The sequence below is a fragment of the Globicephala melas genome, chromosome 4 (genome assembly GCF_963455315.2).
Source record: "Globicephala melas chromosome 4, mGloMel1.2, whole genome shotgun sequence".
NCBI classification, from domain to species: domain Eukaryota; kingdom Metazoa; phylum Chordata; class Mammalia; order Artiodactyla; family Delphinidae; genus Globicephala; species Globicephala melas.
Genome location: NC_083317.1, coordinates 138,402,840 through 138,418,878, shown reverse-complemented (window position 1 = coordinate 138,418,878; position 16,039 = coordinate 138,402,840). Strand labels below are relative to the sequence as shown.

The 16,039-nt window shown below is 37.5% G+C and overlaps 1 pseudogene; it reads right to left on the bottom strand.

The window, feature by feature from the left end:
• Window positions 1-14,053, bottom strand: part of LOC115863510 (uncharacterized) — a 31,382-nt pseudogene extending 17,329 nt beyond the window's left edge.
• Window positions 14,054-16,039: the final 1,986 nt, after the last annotated feature.

Here is a 16,039-nt window from a genome sequence, read left to right as displayed (position 1 = left end):
AAATACGTCAGGTGGTGGGGTGGGGGAGGGAAGGACAGCGAGGGGAAGGCAGGTGTCTCCGTCGGGGGGCACGTCTGCTTTTCCACAATCCTCCCTGATGCTCTTGCTTCCCGTCTGTTTGGAACAGCCTTCCTTTCCCTCGCAAGCTTGGTGTCCGCTTCCCTCACACCTCTTCAAGGCACAGCTATATGTTATCTCCTTTGGGAAGGTTTCTTGAATTCTTAGAAGCATCTCAGTGAAGGAATTATGACCACTTGTTGTCCAGCTTGCTTTTTATTCTCTCTTCTCTCTCAGTGTAGGTAGCAGCAATTCTTTTTATATTTTGTAGAGCTCTCTTTTCTCTTAGGTTTATGTTGTGTTCTATAGTCCTGTTTCCATCTTCCCCACCCCCACTGGTGGGCACTTAGGTTTTGACTCATTTTTCTTGATGCTTTTCTATGAAGAATGCTATAACATGAATTGCATTATATTAAATTGTATCCCATCAACTGGTGGTGAGCTATGAAAATGAAAGTAATAGGGGTCAATTAAGTAAAAAAAATTAGTTTATCTTGATGTCAGCTGTGAAAAATGCGTAAGACTGGCTGGGAGCCAATCACAGAGACCCTGTAAGGTACATCCTTCCACGTGCTTGCAGAGAAAACCTTATTCAAAGGAAAAACTATCAGCAGATGACTGCAGTTCTTCTGTCCTGTGATTCAGAGCTGGCTTTTGTTTTGTTCTCTGACTGGACAGCTCTGAATTGGGTTCCCTGACAACAGATGGCTCTGTCACTCGTTGGGCCAAACGAACCACAGTGATCCCCACAACGATGGGTGTAAAGCAGCCGTGGAGGTATCAGGATGCCTGCTCATCCAGGACCAGAAGGAAACCTTGTGCTGGACTCCAGGAGTCCCTTCCCCTTTCCTTGGCTCTTGTTGAATATAAACTTACAGAAGCCACACAATCCCTTCCCCAATCCATCATTCTTTCTGAAGATTAGATACAAAAATAAGAGGCAGATCCAAAAGTAGAGCCCTTCTGAGGAGGGTAGGAATTCCCCAATGTGGGTTAGACTTTAGGGCTCAGGCCGGTTAAAACACCAGATAGAACATGTTACAGGTGATAACCTCTCTGCTGCTCACAGAGCTACAGGTCATTAGACGGTTTTGCCTTGATGGACAGCCATTGTAGCCCTAACTAACTCAGCTGGTTGAGCCTGGTCACATTACTCTAATGACAACTGACTTGCACACTGAGGCTAGAGGAGCACCTGTCTGAGACAAGACCCCAGGAACATACAGTTCCTGAAGGTAGGTACAGCCCCAGGGAAAGACCATGAGGGGCCTTGGGAAACTACCATTCCCAGTGTTTTTCTTTGTATTTTTAGTGGCTCCTTCCGATCTGTTTGCTAATATTTCATAATCATAGGAATTACTATATATTGTAAACATTTAATTATAATTGATATCTATATGGTCATTTCTAATTTACACAATGGGATCAGATCTTCAATCTCAGCATATTCTCATTATAGGGTCATAAGTATATAATACTTATTATATTTTAATATAATAATTTCCATTTTATAGATGAAGAAACAGAGACTTGGAGAGGCAGAAACGTTTTCTATTATAAAAGGAAGAGAATTATGTAATAATGGGTTGAAAAATAAGGTGTTATTAACAGAACACTGAGCGGCCAGTAAACTGTATCTTGAGTATTTAAAGAAAATGTAATAAAATAAAGGGGAGAGGCATAAATGGGTATTATTTGGCCAAATGTGGCAAAGGTGGGGATAGGTTAACTCCACACCCTATTACCTATAGGATTTGGACTTGAGACGTTCCAGGATGTTGCTGTGCTCTGTTCGGGGAATGGAGATGTTACCGGTGGAATGGCAATTTCCTCGGGCCTTGTCCTCTCAAGGGAAAGAATTCAGATGAGAGACAGAGAGCAGTTCCAAGCAACAGGAGTTTTATTAAGCAAAGCAAGAGTACACTCTGGAGAAAGGATGTGACAGGGCCGTCTGGAAATCAGAAGCAGCAGCAGTGAAGGTAAGGTTGGGTTTTTTAGAGTGGTGGTCCCTCCCCGCATCCTACCTCATTTGACTGACAAGTTGGCAGATCATTTTAGGTTATATATCCTTTCCCTTAGTGCGCGGGCGCTTACCCATAAGCACCCAAGAAAAACCCACAGCGCGGGGCGGGGCGGGGCAGGGGGTGGAGGGTAAAAACTACAATGCTAATGTATTACAAATATGGCATAATGAACCCCAGGTTACTTTGAGTCACCTTTTAAGTCTTGGTGCTCCTGAGCCAACCTGTGCTGGCCGTTTTATCTTGCTTGGTCCTGATAAGGCTGGGAACTTAGCAGTGGTCCTTGACTAGAAGAGGGAGGATCTCTGGGCATGCTCTGATTCCTAGCGTCCTGGGAAAGATGACTCCACGCAGGATGGGGCGGGACCCGCTCATGTTTGACTAGCTACCTGACAGAGATACTCCTCCCCAAACTCATCCAGATATGTTGCAGGTTCTTGGGACCCGGGAGAATGGGAGACTTGATGAGACTGTAGGTGACTCAAGGCACTTCTGTCATGTTAACAAAACCATTTCCCAGCTCATATCCACGTAGGATACTATTTTTTTCTTTCCTCTGTAATTCCTTACTCCACGTTCAGGCATTGATGACTTCTCATTTAGTACTGATTACTTCAAGGGAGGAAAATGCACTAAACCTGGAGAAAAAGAAAAGTTTGGACTTTCTGAAGCCGTGTTTTAGGCTCCAGATAAAAAGAATTAGAATAAGAGATCAGTTTTCAGTTTTTCCTAACATCGAGGGTAAAGACTTCATGAAATGGGAGAATGGTGAAGAAAAAGGGGAGAGTGCAAAAGAAAATTGATAATGATGGATCCCAGCAAAGGGACCTTGAGTCTTTCACTCTGCTTTCTCCATGCTTCATCTCCCACTATGTTTAATCCCAGGGGGCATAATAGAATACCCATAGAATTTGAGGATTTGAATATAAATTAAAACTATGTAAATTTTCATAAGATCACCCAGGATTCATGTAAGACTTAAGTTTCCCTGTGCCCAGATGGTGCAGGAGCAGAAGAAATCTCTATGATCAGACAGCAAATCAGAGAATATTTTACTCTGAGGTCAGCCTATTGTCCTGCGGCCCTTAAAGAAGGGGGTTGTGTGCTGGCTTAGGCAGAGAGTGGGTCAAAGTTCAGATATTTGGGGGGAAGGAGAGAAATTAACCAAAGTTTAGTTAACAAGCGTTTTGTTCTCATTGATCAGTGTGGCTTTCTTTGGCAAATGGGAGACCAGCTGATGGGATCCAAGTAGAGGCTTGCAGTGCGCTTGCGCAGAGAGCGAGCCCTCTGTGCTTCTGCCATTGCCATGAAATAACAGGTCTCAACTGGCCCGCTGGCTTGGGCGGAGAGTGAGAGATACACAGAGCAGAGCATCACAGGCTGACTTGTAATATGGAACAGAGCTGCTTCAGCCACCAAAGCCTGGAGAGGAGCTGCCCTGGCCACCACTGAAGTTCAAGAGTGAGGGACTGCCATGAAGGTCTTGTGGTTGTTTGCTATGTGGTATTACTATGACAATATGGATTAATTAATTAGAAAACAGGATAGCGGTAAATTTTATTTATGTGTTTATTTTGGAAATTAATGGGAAAGTAAACATAAATGGCTTTAAAACACACGAGAAGACTCTCAATCTCACTTATAATATGAAAAAATACTCATTAAAACTACACTAGAACATCTTTTGTTAACCACTAGATTGGAAAAATTGAACAGTTTGATAGCACCTTTCATTTGCAAAGGCAGTGGACTAGATATGGTGAGAACAGATATTGACTCAAACAGATATGATTTCTCAGTAATTTGTCAAAATTATAAATACTTTCACCTTTGACCCAGCCATCATATTTCTACTATTTATTTATTTTGCATACTTGTACATGTGCAAAATAATGCATGCAGACTGCAAGATGATACATGCAGCAGCTTTTCTAATAGAAAATGTTTGGAAATCACTTGACTATCCACCAGTATTAAACTAGTTAAATAAATGATAATATATAATTTTACAAAGGGATATAATGCAGCTGTATAAAAGAATGGGGAAACACTTTGTATAGGTATATATAAAGGTGACTAGGGTAGATATATGCTAAAGGTGTGTGTGTATTAATATATTTTTATATATTCATATGTTTATTTTTAAGTAAAAAGTGGTTTTCTAACAATAGGCTTTAACAAGAAAAATATGTATTTATCATACAATATTTTGACTATAATAGGGAACATAAGAATCTGTGTGTATGTATTTATTGGCTTGCTTACAAATATAGTAACATTGGTGTAAGCACCAAAACCAGTAATAAAAGTTATCTGTCAGGGTATGGGACTCAGGATGGGGACTGGACACATAAAGGCTCCCACTGTATATCACTTTATATTTTCTTTTCTTTTTGAACCACAAGAATGTATTATCTATTTAGAAAACAAAAACAAAAAACCTCAGTGAAGAATAAACATAACAACCAGAAAAAAAAACATTGCTGGGGAGGGGGAAATACATCAGACGACAACAAGCAGACTAACAGATGAGTGTGAAAGAGGGAAGGACAAAATCAGTCTCATAAACGTTGACATATTATGTAGTTTGGGTATCAAAATCTGGTGCCCCACTGGCTGAATTTAGCACACAGATGTGTTTTTTCTGGCCAGCACACTATTGTTTTAAAATGCAAATCTTAGTGTCTATGTGAGCCCGTACTTTTCAGTTAGCTGTGGTCACTAGCCATTTATTATTTTGTACCAGACACTGAAAATCATTTGAGTTATAATCTCTGATTTAGTCACTTGTGACCAGATATTCTCATCATTGGCTGTAGACAGCATTACCTTCTCCAGATCAATCTCTAAGAGACTTTTCACCATAGGAGAGATATTAGCTCCTACAACTCAAACTTCTAAGTGATCCTCTAACCAAGGTGAGAGATAATCCTTTCAAACCTACTTCCTCAGGAGTTAGGGGACCTAGGCAGGTTGGGAAGGAAAATCTATGTTGCTACCACCTGTAACATATTTGACCTGTTTGTGAAAAGCTATTCATAAGAGAACCAAATGTTCCCCTTAACATTTACTTAAAAAATTAGAAAATGCGTTAGTAACATCCTTATCTCCCAGATTTGCACAGGAAAGGACAACATGACCTTTTAAATATTCTTTTTTAGTTAATTCTTAGGATCAAGATTGAAAAAAGAAATTGAGAATAAATATTGGAAAAATATGACTATTAAACAGCCAAACCTGGAAGAGTGGGTCCCACAAAAGGGAAAGTAATTGATAGATGAATAATACAATGTGTAAAGATGTATTAGCGTTTTCATTATTTTGTACTATTTCTATTCAGTTGGAGCTGATTTCCATAGTAATATAGTTAGCTAAAAATCTGCCTTTGTGTATAAGGTCTCCACAGAAAAAGCAAATATGAAAATGGCAATTTTTAAAACAATATCCCTTTTTTGTTTAATAAAACTAATGTTTTCAAATCTGCTTTTATTAAAACACAATAAATACCATCAATTTTTGACATGAAATCTTATTATATACTGTAAATATTTATCACTTTCTAGGGGGAAGATTATGCAGTAGATGACTTCTCACTGATTCACTCATAAAGCTAGCTGAGTTAGAAGTGAAGCTTCTTTTTATTTTCATAAAAATAAAAGGGACTCAGAATTTGACATCCATTCCATTTGGACCAGATAATCAGACAAAGCACAGATGGTGCACTTTTCAAGAGCATTTTTTTTTAGCATTAGAAAAATTATAAAAATAATGCTAATATAAAAACCTTCAAGGTAAAATACATGGAAAACAGACGATAATGCTACTGCAGAGATCACATCCTCTACTGTTATGGGATTTATTTTCTTACTAAAGTATAATTTATACTGTTCTATGTTTATAGATCTGACAAGAAAATTTTTAGAATCAAATGATGGCTTAAGGTAGAACACAAGACGCATGTATGGTCTTGATGTCAACCACCCCAGGGCTCCCTGGAGACCAACATAGCTCAGTCATTGATCAGATTTCTACAGACTTATAGATTCTTGGTCATTGATCATTGATGTCAACAAAGTTATAGGTCTTTGGGGTCTGACATAGATTTTGAGAACCTGATGACACCTAGAAATGCATGTACATCTAGAAAGTTTTGTATTTAAATTCGAGTGAGTCACTGACCTTCAGAAGCACTCCCATTAAGGATCCACGGACCACTGGTTAAGGGTTCCTGAAATAAATGATCTCTAACATACTCCAAACATTTTTATCCATTTATTATTTGGTCACTTACATTCCCATTCTCTTCTCTAGAAATGTGTGAATCATTGTCTACTCTGATACTCAAGATTTAAACTTGATTCCATCATTAATAGTCTTTTACATACAATACTACCTCTTAGTTCTAGTCATAAATCTGTAGTTTCAATCCCACTCCTGGAGACAAAAAAGAGTTAGAATTTATTAATTTTATCTTTTCTTCTTTCTGAGCTAATAATGATGGGAGAGGGGAGAAAAGTGAGATTTTATCATATTTACTGAGTAAATAAAACTCAACTTGTTCCAGACTTCAGCTAGCATGTTAACTTTTGGATATTTATCCTTTTACCTCAGTGCACGAGTTATCCTCTCAGACAGTACCACATAATAGTTTGGTGTTTCTTTATTGTACCTGGAAAACATTTTATAAAATTAAATAATTTATGATCAAAACATTGACAGACAAAACCAATTAGGCTTAGAATACTATTCTTTATTTTTATTATTAAATGCTTACTTCATTTTTTAAAAGTATTATTATTAGGTAAAGAAATGTTAACATATCAGAGTTTTCAAAATTATTCTGATTCTTTTATGATCCCCTTTGAAGCTCAGTTGTTTTGTGTGTGGATGCGACTTGCAGATGAAATTACTCATGTGCAATTAAACAAATTTTCCTTTAAATATAGTGGCTTTTCAATACTCAAATGATGTATTTTTAAAAGGGACTAAATATCCACATTATGAAAGCAATTATTTAATTATTCTGGACAAAAAAAAACCCATAAAAAAATAACAGCAAGTATAACATCCCAGACTCAGCCAAAGTCCATTTCAAATGCTGGCCTTTTCTGTTCTTGGCCAACATGCTTATAGCATTCTGGTCAGACTCCAGGACTTTAAAAATAATGAACTGTATTGGACTTGAACTTGGTACCTAGAGTATCATTCTCAAAAAACTGTATCCTTGAATGTGTTATGGGGAAACTGGGTTAAGACAGCAAACTGAGAGCACATATCTAACTTCCCCCTGCTCAACATTTGATTTTTTAAAAGAATTAAATAATTAATATGTGTAAAACAACTGTCAGTGAAGCAGAAATTTCAAGAAATTCTTAAACAAATATAAAGGAGATAGAATTGGATACATGGCAATAATTGAAGATCAAGACATATACAGAAGCCTGGACAGTTTTTCTATAGACATTCAAAGCTAAGAGTCAAAGATTCAGTAGGAGGAGGGTGCACAAGGACAATGGTGAATGTGATAAATTGGGGAAATATGTCCTGCATGCCTGGGTAGCTTACCTTTTCCCTTCTGACCTGGTTCCGTGGGGCAAGTTAAAATAGCAAGTGATTGGGAGAAGCTGATAAGTATCCAGGTATATGACAACTTTCAGGAGGACCTTAAAATCTTCCACAATCAGAATTACAGGAACTCTCTAGTTGGGAGTATATCTTATCCCACCCTTATATCACTGTCAGAGAGATAGTTATGAATCAGGGTAGTTAAACAGGGTAATTCTCCTAAATTTTTTTTCAAAATAATAAGAGATAATATAATACTTCTGAAAAGTCATATTAGTCATAGAATAGAAATCTAAAAATTTCAAGAGAAATTCCATCTAAATTTTGAAATTGTAATAGAGGAGAAAATAATGGAGGAGAGGAAATTATTAAGAACAAGAGGATATAAAATAATTTCAAAGCTAATAAAATAAAATAGTTTTTAGTTTTTGAGGTAAATTTAGTATGAAGCAGAATGTATGCAATAATTTCACTTCATGGGAGAAATTTTAAAAAACACTGAGGATAATGAGAAAATTTAGTTTCCAGAAAGATAAAAATAGGTTTTCTACAAAGCAATGAAAATCAAATTGACATCATGCTTCTCATCAAAAACCATGTATATTAGAAAACACTGGCGCAACATGTTGACTATTCTGAAGGAAATGATTTTGAACCTAAAATTCTATACTTCATGAAAGTGGCTTGAAACTTGAAAGACCTACCAAAGACGTTTAGAATTAAAATGTCTAAAAAAATTTGCCACACATAAACTCTAAAAAAATCCTTAGAAAAAGACCTGAAGTATAAATACACATATGTACAGACATACATATGCACAATAAAATCATGAGATAAAAAGGGCAAAGAAACTAGGAAATAAGCAAGCAAAATTTCAGTCCAAAGAAATACATAAAACATTTAGTTAATTCTAAAAATTATTTATGCACAATCTAATAAAAAATAACCTAACCATCTGGATCTCAAATCCCAGATGATCTCAACATGTAATGTGGCAGGGGCTGGGAGACTAGAAGGATATGATAGGTACAAATGTTTAAAAAAGGTGTGAGAAAAAGACAAAATGAAAAATATGAGAGGAAAGATAAGACACATAAAGACCTATTCTAGAGATTCAACATGCAAATAATAGAAATCTCAGGATAAGAGAGCTAAGAAGATGTAAGAAAAAAATTATTAAAGGAATAATAGAGGGGAAATTTCCAGTACTGAAGAATGACATGAGAAAAAGACTCGTGGCTATTCCAGAAATCTTCCATTAAAATCAGCAAGTAAACCAAGAGGAAGAAGACATGGATCTGGAGAACAGTCAATAGTGAGTTGTCTAAAAGTACCAATGATGATGAAAATGATAATTAATACCTATTGAGCTATTTAATACCTGCCTAAGAAATCTACATTACTTATATCATACTATTCTTCCAAAAAATCTAAGTAGTATTATGTAAAATAATTAAGGGAATAATTAAATTAGAAATTTCTAAACCTTATATTTATGTATATTTGATGGATCAAGGAACAGAGATAAAAATAACTATCAGAGATATGATATTACTATTAGAAAAAACTAAAACTGGAATTATAAGAAATGTCATCTGGAGAATGGGGAGTATAAAGTCAGGAGATGGATTTTTCTCAAAAACCCTTCTGTACTACTTGATTTGTTACTAATGTATGTATTAATTTGATAACACACACACACACACACACACACACACACAAACAGAAGCAAAAAAACCCAAAAATTAAACCATTCAACAAAAAAAAGGAAAAAAAGAAAGTGTTACAAATAGAAAATATTAAGTATGGTTACAGGAATAATCCCAACATCACAATAAATGTAAATGTGATAAATTTCTCTATTAAGGTCCATGCTCTCTGGTTAAAAAGAATCCAGCTATTATCATTTGAAAGTGACACACAAAAGTAGGCACTTGTCTTTTTGTGGAACATTCATCTTTTTTGGACAGCTTTCCTCTTTGGAGACTCTCCCCATTATAAGTCCCTCATCCACAGGATAGATATTCCCAGCATCCCTTGAGATTATGGCAGATATATGTGACTAACTGGGAAGTGAGAAAATAACTCACAATCTTTGGGCATTGGCTTTTCACAAAGATTGGCTTTGGCATTTCACAAAGATTAATTGCAGTCTGGCATCCAGCTTCTAGTGGGATTTGTGAGATTTGGGTGTCTGTGCCAAAAAGAAGCAGCACTTCTATTCTTCAGTAGTATAGCCATTGCATTGTGACTTAGTTTTTCCTGTAAAGTAATCCTTGAGCCTGAGTATCTGGTTGTTCTCTGTGAACATTCTTTGTGAGCTATTTAATACCCTTAAATAAATTTATATGCTGCTTAACTAATTTCCAACTAGTGTTAGTTTCATCTAAAAACCCTGAGATACACGCACATAAAAGTAAGTGATAAAGAAAGATCGTGTAACAAGATGCTAAAATGGTTTTAGGTAAATTACTGAGACCATGCATATTACATTCCAGGGTGAGGTGCTGGGTCAGGATGAGATTTTCAAAGGAGGTGACCAAAGTCCAATTATATGACCCTTCCATCCTTCGCCCAAAAGAAAGGTATAAAAAGGTTGGATTTAGAGATGAGATATGTAGAGAATTTTTGGAGAACCCCACCCCATAAATGAAAAAGACTTCAACAAGACCACTCAAAGAACTTACTATGTGAACCCCAAGAATTTAGGGGACCCAGTGTATCTGAATCCATCCTGGGAAATCTAAGTGGCAAGAGACTAATTTTTTAGGTGCTTTAAGGATGGAGTAAAAGAACAGGCTTTGTAGTATGGCCTATATTTTTGGAACTTATCAGAGAAAAGGATAACGAAGTGTATTCTGAGGGTTCAACTGTGGGCCATGGAAAAGAGAGCTGGCATGAAGTCATTTTAGGTCCATCCAAAAAGACTCTGGAGGAATGGCAGACCATATATAGAGAAACAACAGATATTACTGAATACCTGTAGATCCAAGAAAGGGGAAGTGACCATAAAATAGAGACAGATTTACCCACATCAAAGAAAATGTACCTGAGAGAGTCTCCCAAGTTGCACTCACAACCATGCTCCAGGAAGGAAAGAATCAGATTTAAAGATCTTCTGAGTCAACAGAGTTCTGTTGGTAGATCACTACAATAGTATTAGTAAGTCAGAAATTTCCTGCTCCCTTGCATCTGTCCTTTCCCTTTACTTCAAGTCAGAGACCATCAACAATAAGACAGAGGAGCATGAGTAGGAGGGCTAGAAGGAGAAGAAGTAAAGAAAGCCCCACTTTCTGATGGCAGGCTTCCTACCAATTCAAAGTCTGAACTGGATGAGAAGTAACAACTATAAGGAGATTGAAAGTTGTCTCCTACCCACAGAAATGGACATTTAAATGACTAAAATCAGACTGTGTTTGAAACCTGCAGGATCAAAGATTTTACAACTGAAGAAAATTTTAACAATATATGGTGTGCCTGAGTTTTCATCCAGGAGCAGGGGATACCTTAACATATATTTAAAGGAATATATAGAGAAAAGAGTTGTTTTGTAATTATATCTCAAGAGCCATATTTATTTTAGATATTTCTATTACAGTTTTAAATGGGGACAAGAAAAAGATCTATCTATTTATATATATATATAAATGTGTGTATATATATGTATATATTTTGGTGAAGTTGTCGATTCAGATCTTTTGCCCATGTTTTAACTGGGTTGTTTGCTCTTTTATTGTTGAGTCTTAAGAGTTCTTTGCACATTTTATATACCATTTTTTTTTATCAGATGTGGGTTTTAAAAATATTTTTTTTCTATTTTGTGGTTTGTATTTTTATTTATTTATTTATTTATTTATTTATTTATTTATTTATTTATTTATTTTTTATGAGGGCCTCTCACTGTTGTGGCCTCTCCCATTGTGGAACACAGGCTCTGGACGTGCAGGCTCAGAGGCCACGGCTCACGGGCCCAGACGCTCCACGGCATGTGGGATCTTCCCGGACCGGAGCACGAACCCGTGTCCCCTGCATTGGCAAGCGGACTCTCAACAGCTGCGCCACCAGGGAAGCCCCTGTATTTTTATTATTTTAAAAGTATATTTCAAAGAGCAGGATTTTTTTTTTAATTTATTTTTATTTATTTATTTTTGGCTGCATTGGGTTGTTGCTCGCAGGCTTTCTCTAGTTGTGGAGAGTGGGGGCTACTCTTCATTGCGGTGCACGGACTTCTCTTTGTGGTGGCTTTTCTTTGTTGTGGAGCATGGGCTCTAGACGTTTGGGCTCCAGTAGTTGTGGCACACGGGCTCAGTAGTTGTGGTGCACAGGCTTAGTTGCTCCATGGCATGTGGGATCTTCCTGGACCAGAGCTCAAACCCATGTCCCCTGCACTGGCAGGCAGAGTCTTAACCACTGTGCCATGAGGGAAGTCCCCAGAATTTTTTCTCCTTTAAAAGAAGTCTGACATCAACTTTACTTCTTTCATGGACTGTGATTTTGGTATTGTTTCTAAAAAGTCGTCTTTAAACTCAAGGTAGATTTTCTCCTATGTTATCTTCTAGAAGTTTTTTAGTTTTTCATTTTACATTTAGATCTATGATTCATTTTGAGTTCATTTTTAGAAAGGTGTAAGGTCTGTGTCATATTTTTTCCCTGTAGATGTCTCATTTTTCCAGTACCATTTGTTAAAAAGATCATCCTTTTTTCCATTGAACTGATTTTATTCCTTGTCAAAGATCAGTTAGCTATATTTGTGTGGGCCTATTTCTGTGCTTTCTATTCTGTTCCACTGATCTATTTGTCTATTATTTTACCAGTGTCACACTGTTTTAATTACTGTAGCTTTATAGTAAGTCTTGAAGTCACACTGTCAGTCTATAGACTTCTTCTTCAATATTATTTTGGCAATTCTGTGTCTTTTTCTTTTTGATATACTATAAACTGCAGAATCAGTTTGTCAACATGTACAAAATAACTTGCTGGGATTTTGTTTGAGATTCCATTGAATCTTTAGATCATATTGGGAAGAACTGATATCTTAACAATATTGAGTTTTCCTTTGCCTCCTGGATCTGTCAGTTACTGATAGAGGAATGTTGAAATCTCCAACTATAATAGTGAATTTGTCTATTTCTCCTTGACATTCTGTCAGTTTTTGCCTCATATATTTTGATGCTCTGTTGTTAGGCACATACACATTAAGTACTATTATGTTTTCTTGGCAAATTGACTCCTTTATCATTATGTAATGATTCTCTTTATCCCTGAAAGTTATCCTTGCTTCTGAAGTCTGTTCATCTGCCATTAATATAGCCACTTCTGCTTCCTTTGATTCATATTAGGATTGTATATCTTTCATCCCTTTACTTTAAAATTTTTTCACAGCACAGTGAATTTTAACGTTCCCCCCTTTGGGGAATGAGAAGTGGCAAAGCCCACATTTGGAAACACTCAAAAAGTTGTCCAGCACTTTGGTAGAGAAGGGATTTGGTCCAAATTCTTTCTAGTTTAGGAGGCGGAAAGGCAAATAAAGTTGGTTGCTCTAACCACTCTGTCCTGGGGTGAAGTTGAAGGTGGACAGGGAAATGGTCTGAGACAGATGGGCAGAGCATGAGTGTGAGCTCAAGTTCTTTCCAACAGAGGTAGTTGGTCCTGGGTGGATGCTAGGGAGTCAGAGCAGCCTGAGGGTTTGGGCTGAGTAGATGTTGCTGTGGTTGCCTTCCTTCGCCCAGTCCACCAGCTCCCTGCTCCTGAACCACAGATGGATCTCCCTCTGGGCCCCTACACAAGGCACTGGCCTGGATGATGTTCCCACACACTCATGAATCAGTCCAGATCATTTCTGGGAGCCTCATTTTCCCACCAGTCCTTGAGTGTTAACCCCTTTTGCTGTCTTCTGATGTGGAGGTTGAAGTCTCCCTGGAGTCTTCCCTGATGGTGCCAGGGGCAACCTCAGCAGAGTTGCTGTTTCCTATCATGGCCCTTGTGGTATAGACTACATGGGGGTCTTGCCAGACCATAGGGACCAGGGGCCAGAGCTCATGTAGCTGATGAGGGCTGGGTAAAAGGGCTTCCTCCTGGTAGTGGTAGACCTCAGCCAAGACACTGTCTGGTGCCTGCAGTGTCTTTGGCCCCACCAGCCCGAGGACCCTGCTCTCAAAGCCCTGGATCACAATCGCAAGGAGCCACTGCTGCAGGCCATCTGGCTTCACTTTGACCAGAATCGCTCCAGGCCCAGGCGGGCCCTTCAGAGCTAGGACACACAAGCAGGTGTGGCCAAGGACTGGCAGGCTGCACACCAGCCTCCGCAGCCTGGTGCACCCCATGAGAGGCTGCCCATGAGGCCTGGGTGCTGGCTGCTGGATAAGCACTGCAGGGAACTCACCCCAGCCGCCGCTGGAGCCCCCCTTCATCCCTTTACTTTTAATCTATTTTTTTTAATAATTAAAGTGAGTTTCTTACTGAACAGTCATGTACTTTTTGATCTACCCTGACAGTTTCTGTCTTTTACCATTTAGACCATTCACATTTAAAGTGATTATTCATACAGTTGGATAGATGTCTACCATATTTTTAACCCTGTTTTACTTGTCACACTTATCCTTTGTTACTTTGTTATCTTCATATTGTTTTCTACTTTTTCTGATTGTAAATCAGCATATGATTCCATTTTCTCTCCTCTCTTAACATATCAGTTATACTTGTTTGTAAATTATTTTAGTGGTTGCTCTAGATTCTGCAATACTCATTTACAATTAACCTAAGCCTACTTTTGAATACACTATGTCACTTCACAAGTACTGCAGGGACCTGCTAACAGAGTGTGTCCAATTTCTCTCTCTCATCCCTTCTAACTCTTCTTTCCTTCATTTCATTTATTCATAAGTGATAATTATCCAATACATTGTTGCTACTATTACTTTGAACAGCTCTCTTTTAGAGCAGCTAAGAATAAGGAAAATATAATACTTTATTTTACCTTCATTTGTTCTGGTTCTAATGCTCTTCCTTCCTTTATGTAGACTTTCTCATCTGTATCATTTTCCATCTCTCTGAAGAACTTCTTAACATTTTCTGCAAGTCTACTGGCAACCAATTCCCTCAATTTTTGTCTGAGAAAGTCTTTATTTTTTCTTCATGTTTGAAGGATAATTTCACTGGATGTAGAACTCTAGGTTGATGATATTTTTTTCTTTCAATCCTTTAAATATTTCCCTTATTCTCACTTGCATGGTTCTGAAGAGAAGTCTGATGTAATCCTTATGCTTTTTCTTCTGCCTTTTTTTATCAAAACTTTCTCTTTTTTGTTAGTTTTCTGCAGCTTGAATATAATATGCATAGGTGTAGTTTTATTACATTCTCTCCTTGGTGTTCTCTGACCCTTGATCTGAGGTTTGGTGTCTGTCACTAATTTTGGAATATTCTCAGTCATTGTCACTTCAAATATTTCTTACGTTCTTTTCTTTCTTTACCTTCTGGTATTCCTACTACATGTGTCTTACAACTCTTATAATTGTCCCACAATTCTTAGATACCTGTTCCTTTTCTTTGGTCTGTTTTCTCTTTGCTTTCAGCTTGGGATATTTCTATTCACATATCTTCATATCTTATATCACTGATCCTTTCCTCAGCTGTTTCTACTGATGAGCCATCAAAGGCATTCCCCATTTCTGTTACAGACTTTTTTATTTCTAGCATTTAGTTTTGATTCTTTCTGTCTCTCTGCTTACATTATCCATCTGTTCTTGTATGTTTTTTACTTTTCCATTAGAGTTCTTAGTATCCTAATTATAATTATTTAAAATTCTAGTCAATTCTGAGTCTAGTTCTGGTGCTTGCTCTGTCTCTTGAGACTGTGGGGTTTTTGTGTGTGTGTGTGTTGTTTGTCTTTTTAACCTTTTATCATATCTCATAGTTTTTATTGAAAGCTGGACATGATGTATTGAACAGAAACACTAGAGTGAACAGACCTTTACTGTCAGGTTTTATACTTATCTGGCTAGGAGTTAGGCTACATTTACTGTTTGCTGTATCTGTAGGTGTCAGAGGTTAACATTTCATTTACTGACCTTGTTTTGTATCATTTGCTGGCCCTTGGTCTTTCTTAGAGTCTCTTTCTTAAGTAAAATCTGAGCATTACAATTCTTTCAGCTATAATCCCCTGTTATTATGAAGGAGTCCTATTGATGTGGCAGTAAGTGTGAAGGGGAAGTGTTCTATGACTCTGTTACCGGGTCTCTGTCTTTTCGTGGGTCTGTGCCCTGGCCTGTGACCCTTACAAATACTTGTTAACTTTTCTCCCTTTCAGTGAGACAGGAAGGCACTGGAGTTTTGCATTTCCCTTCTCCCGTATGAAAAGTTAGAAGGAAATGGAGCTGGACATTTCCCTCGTTGCGTAT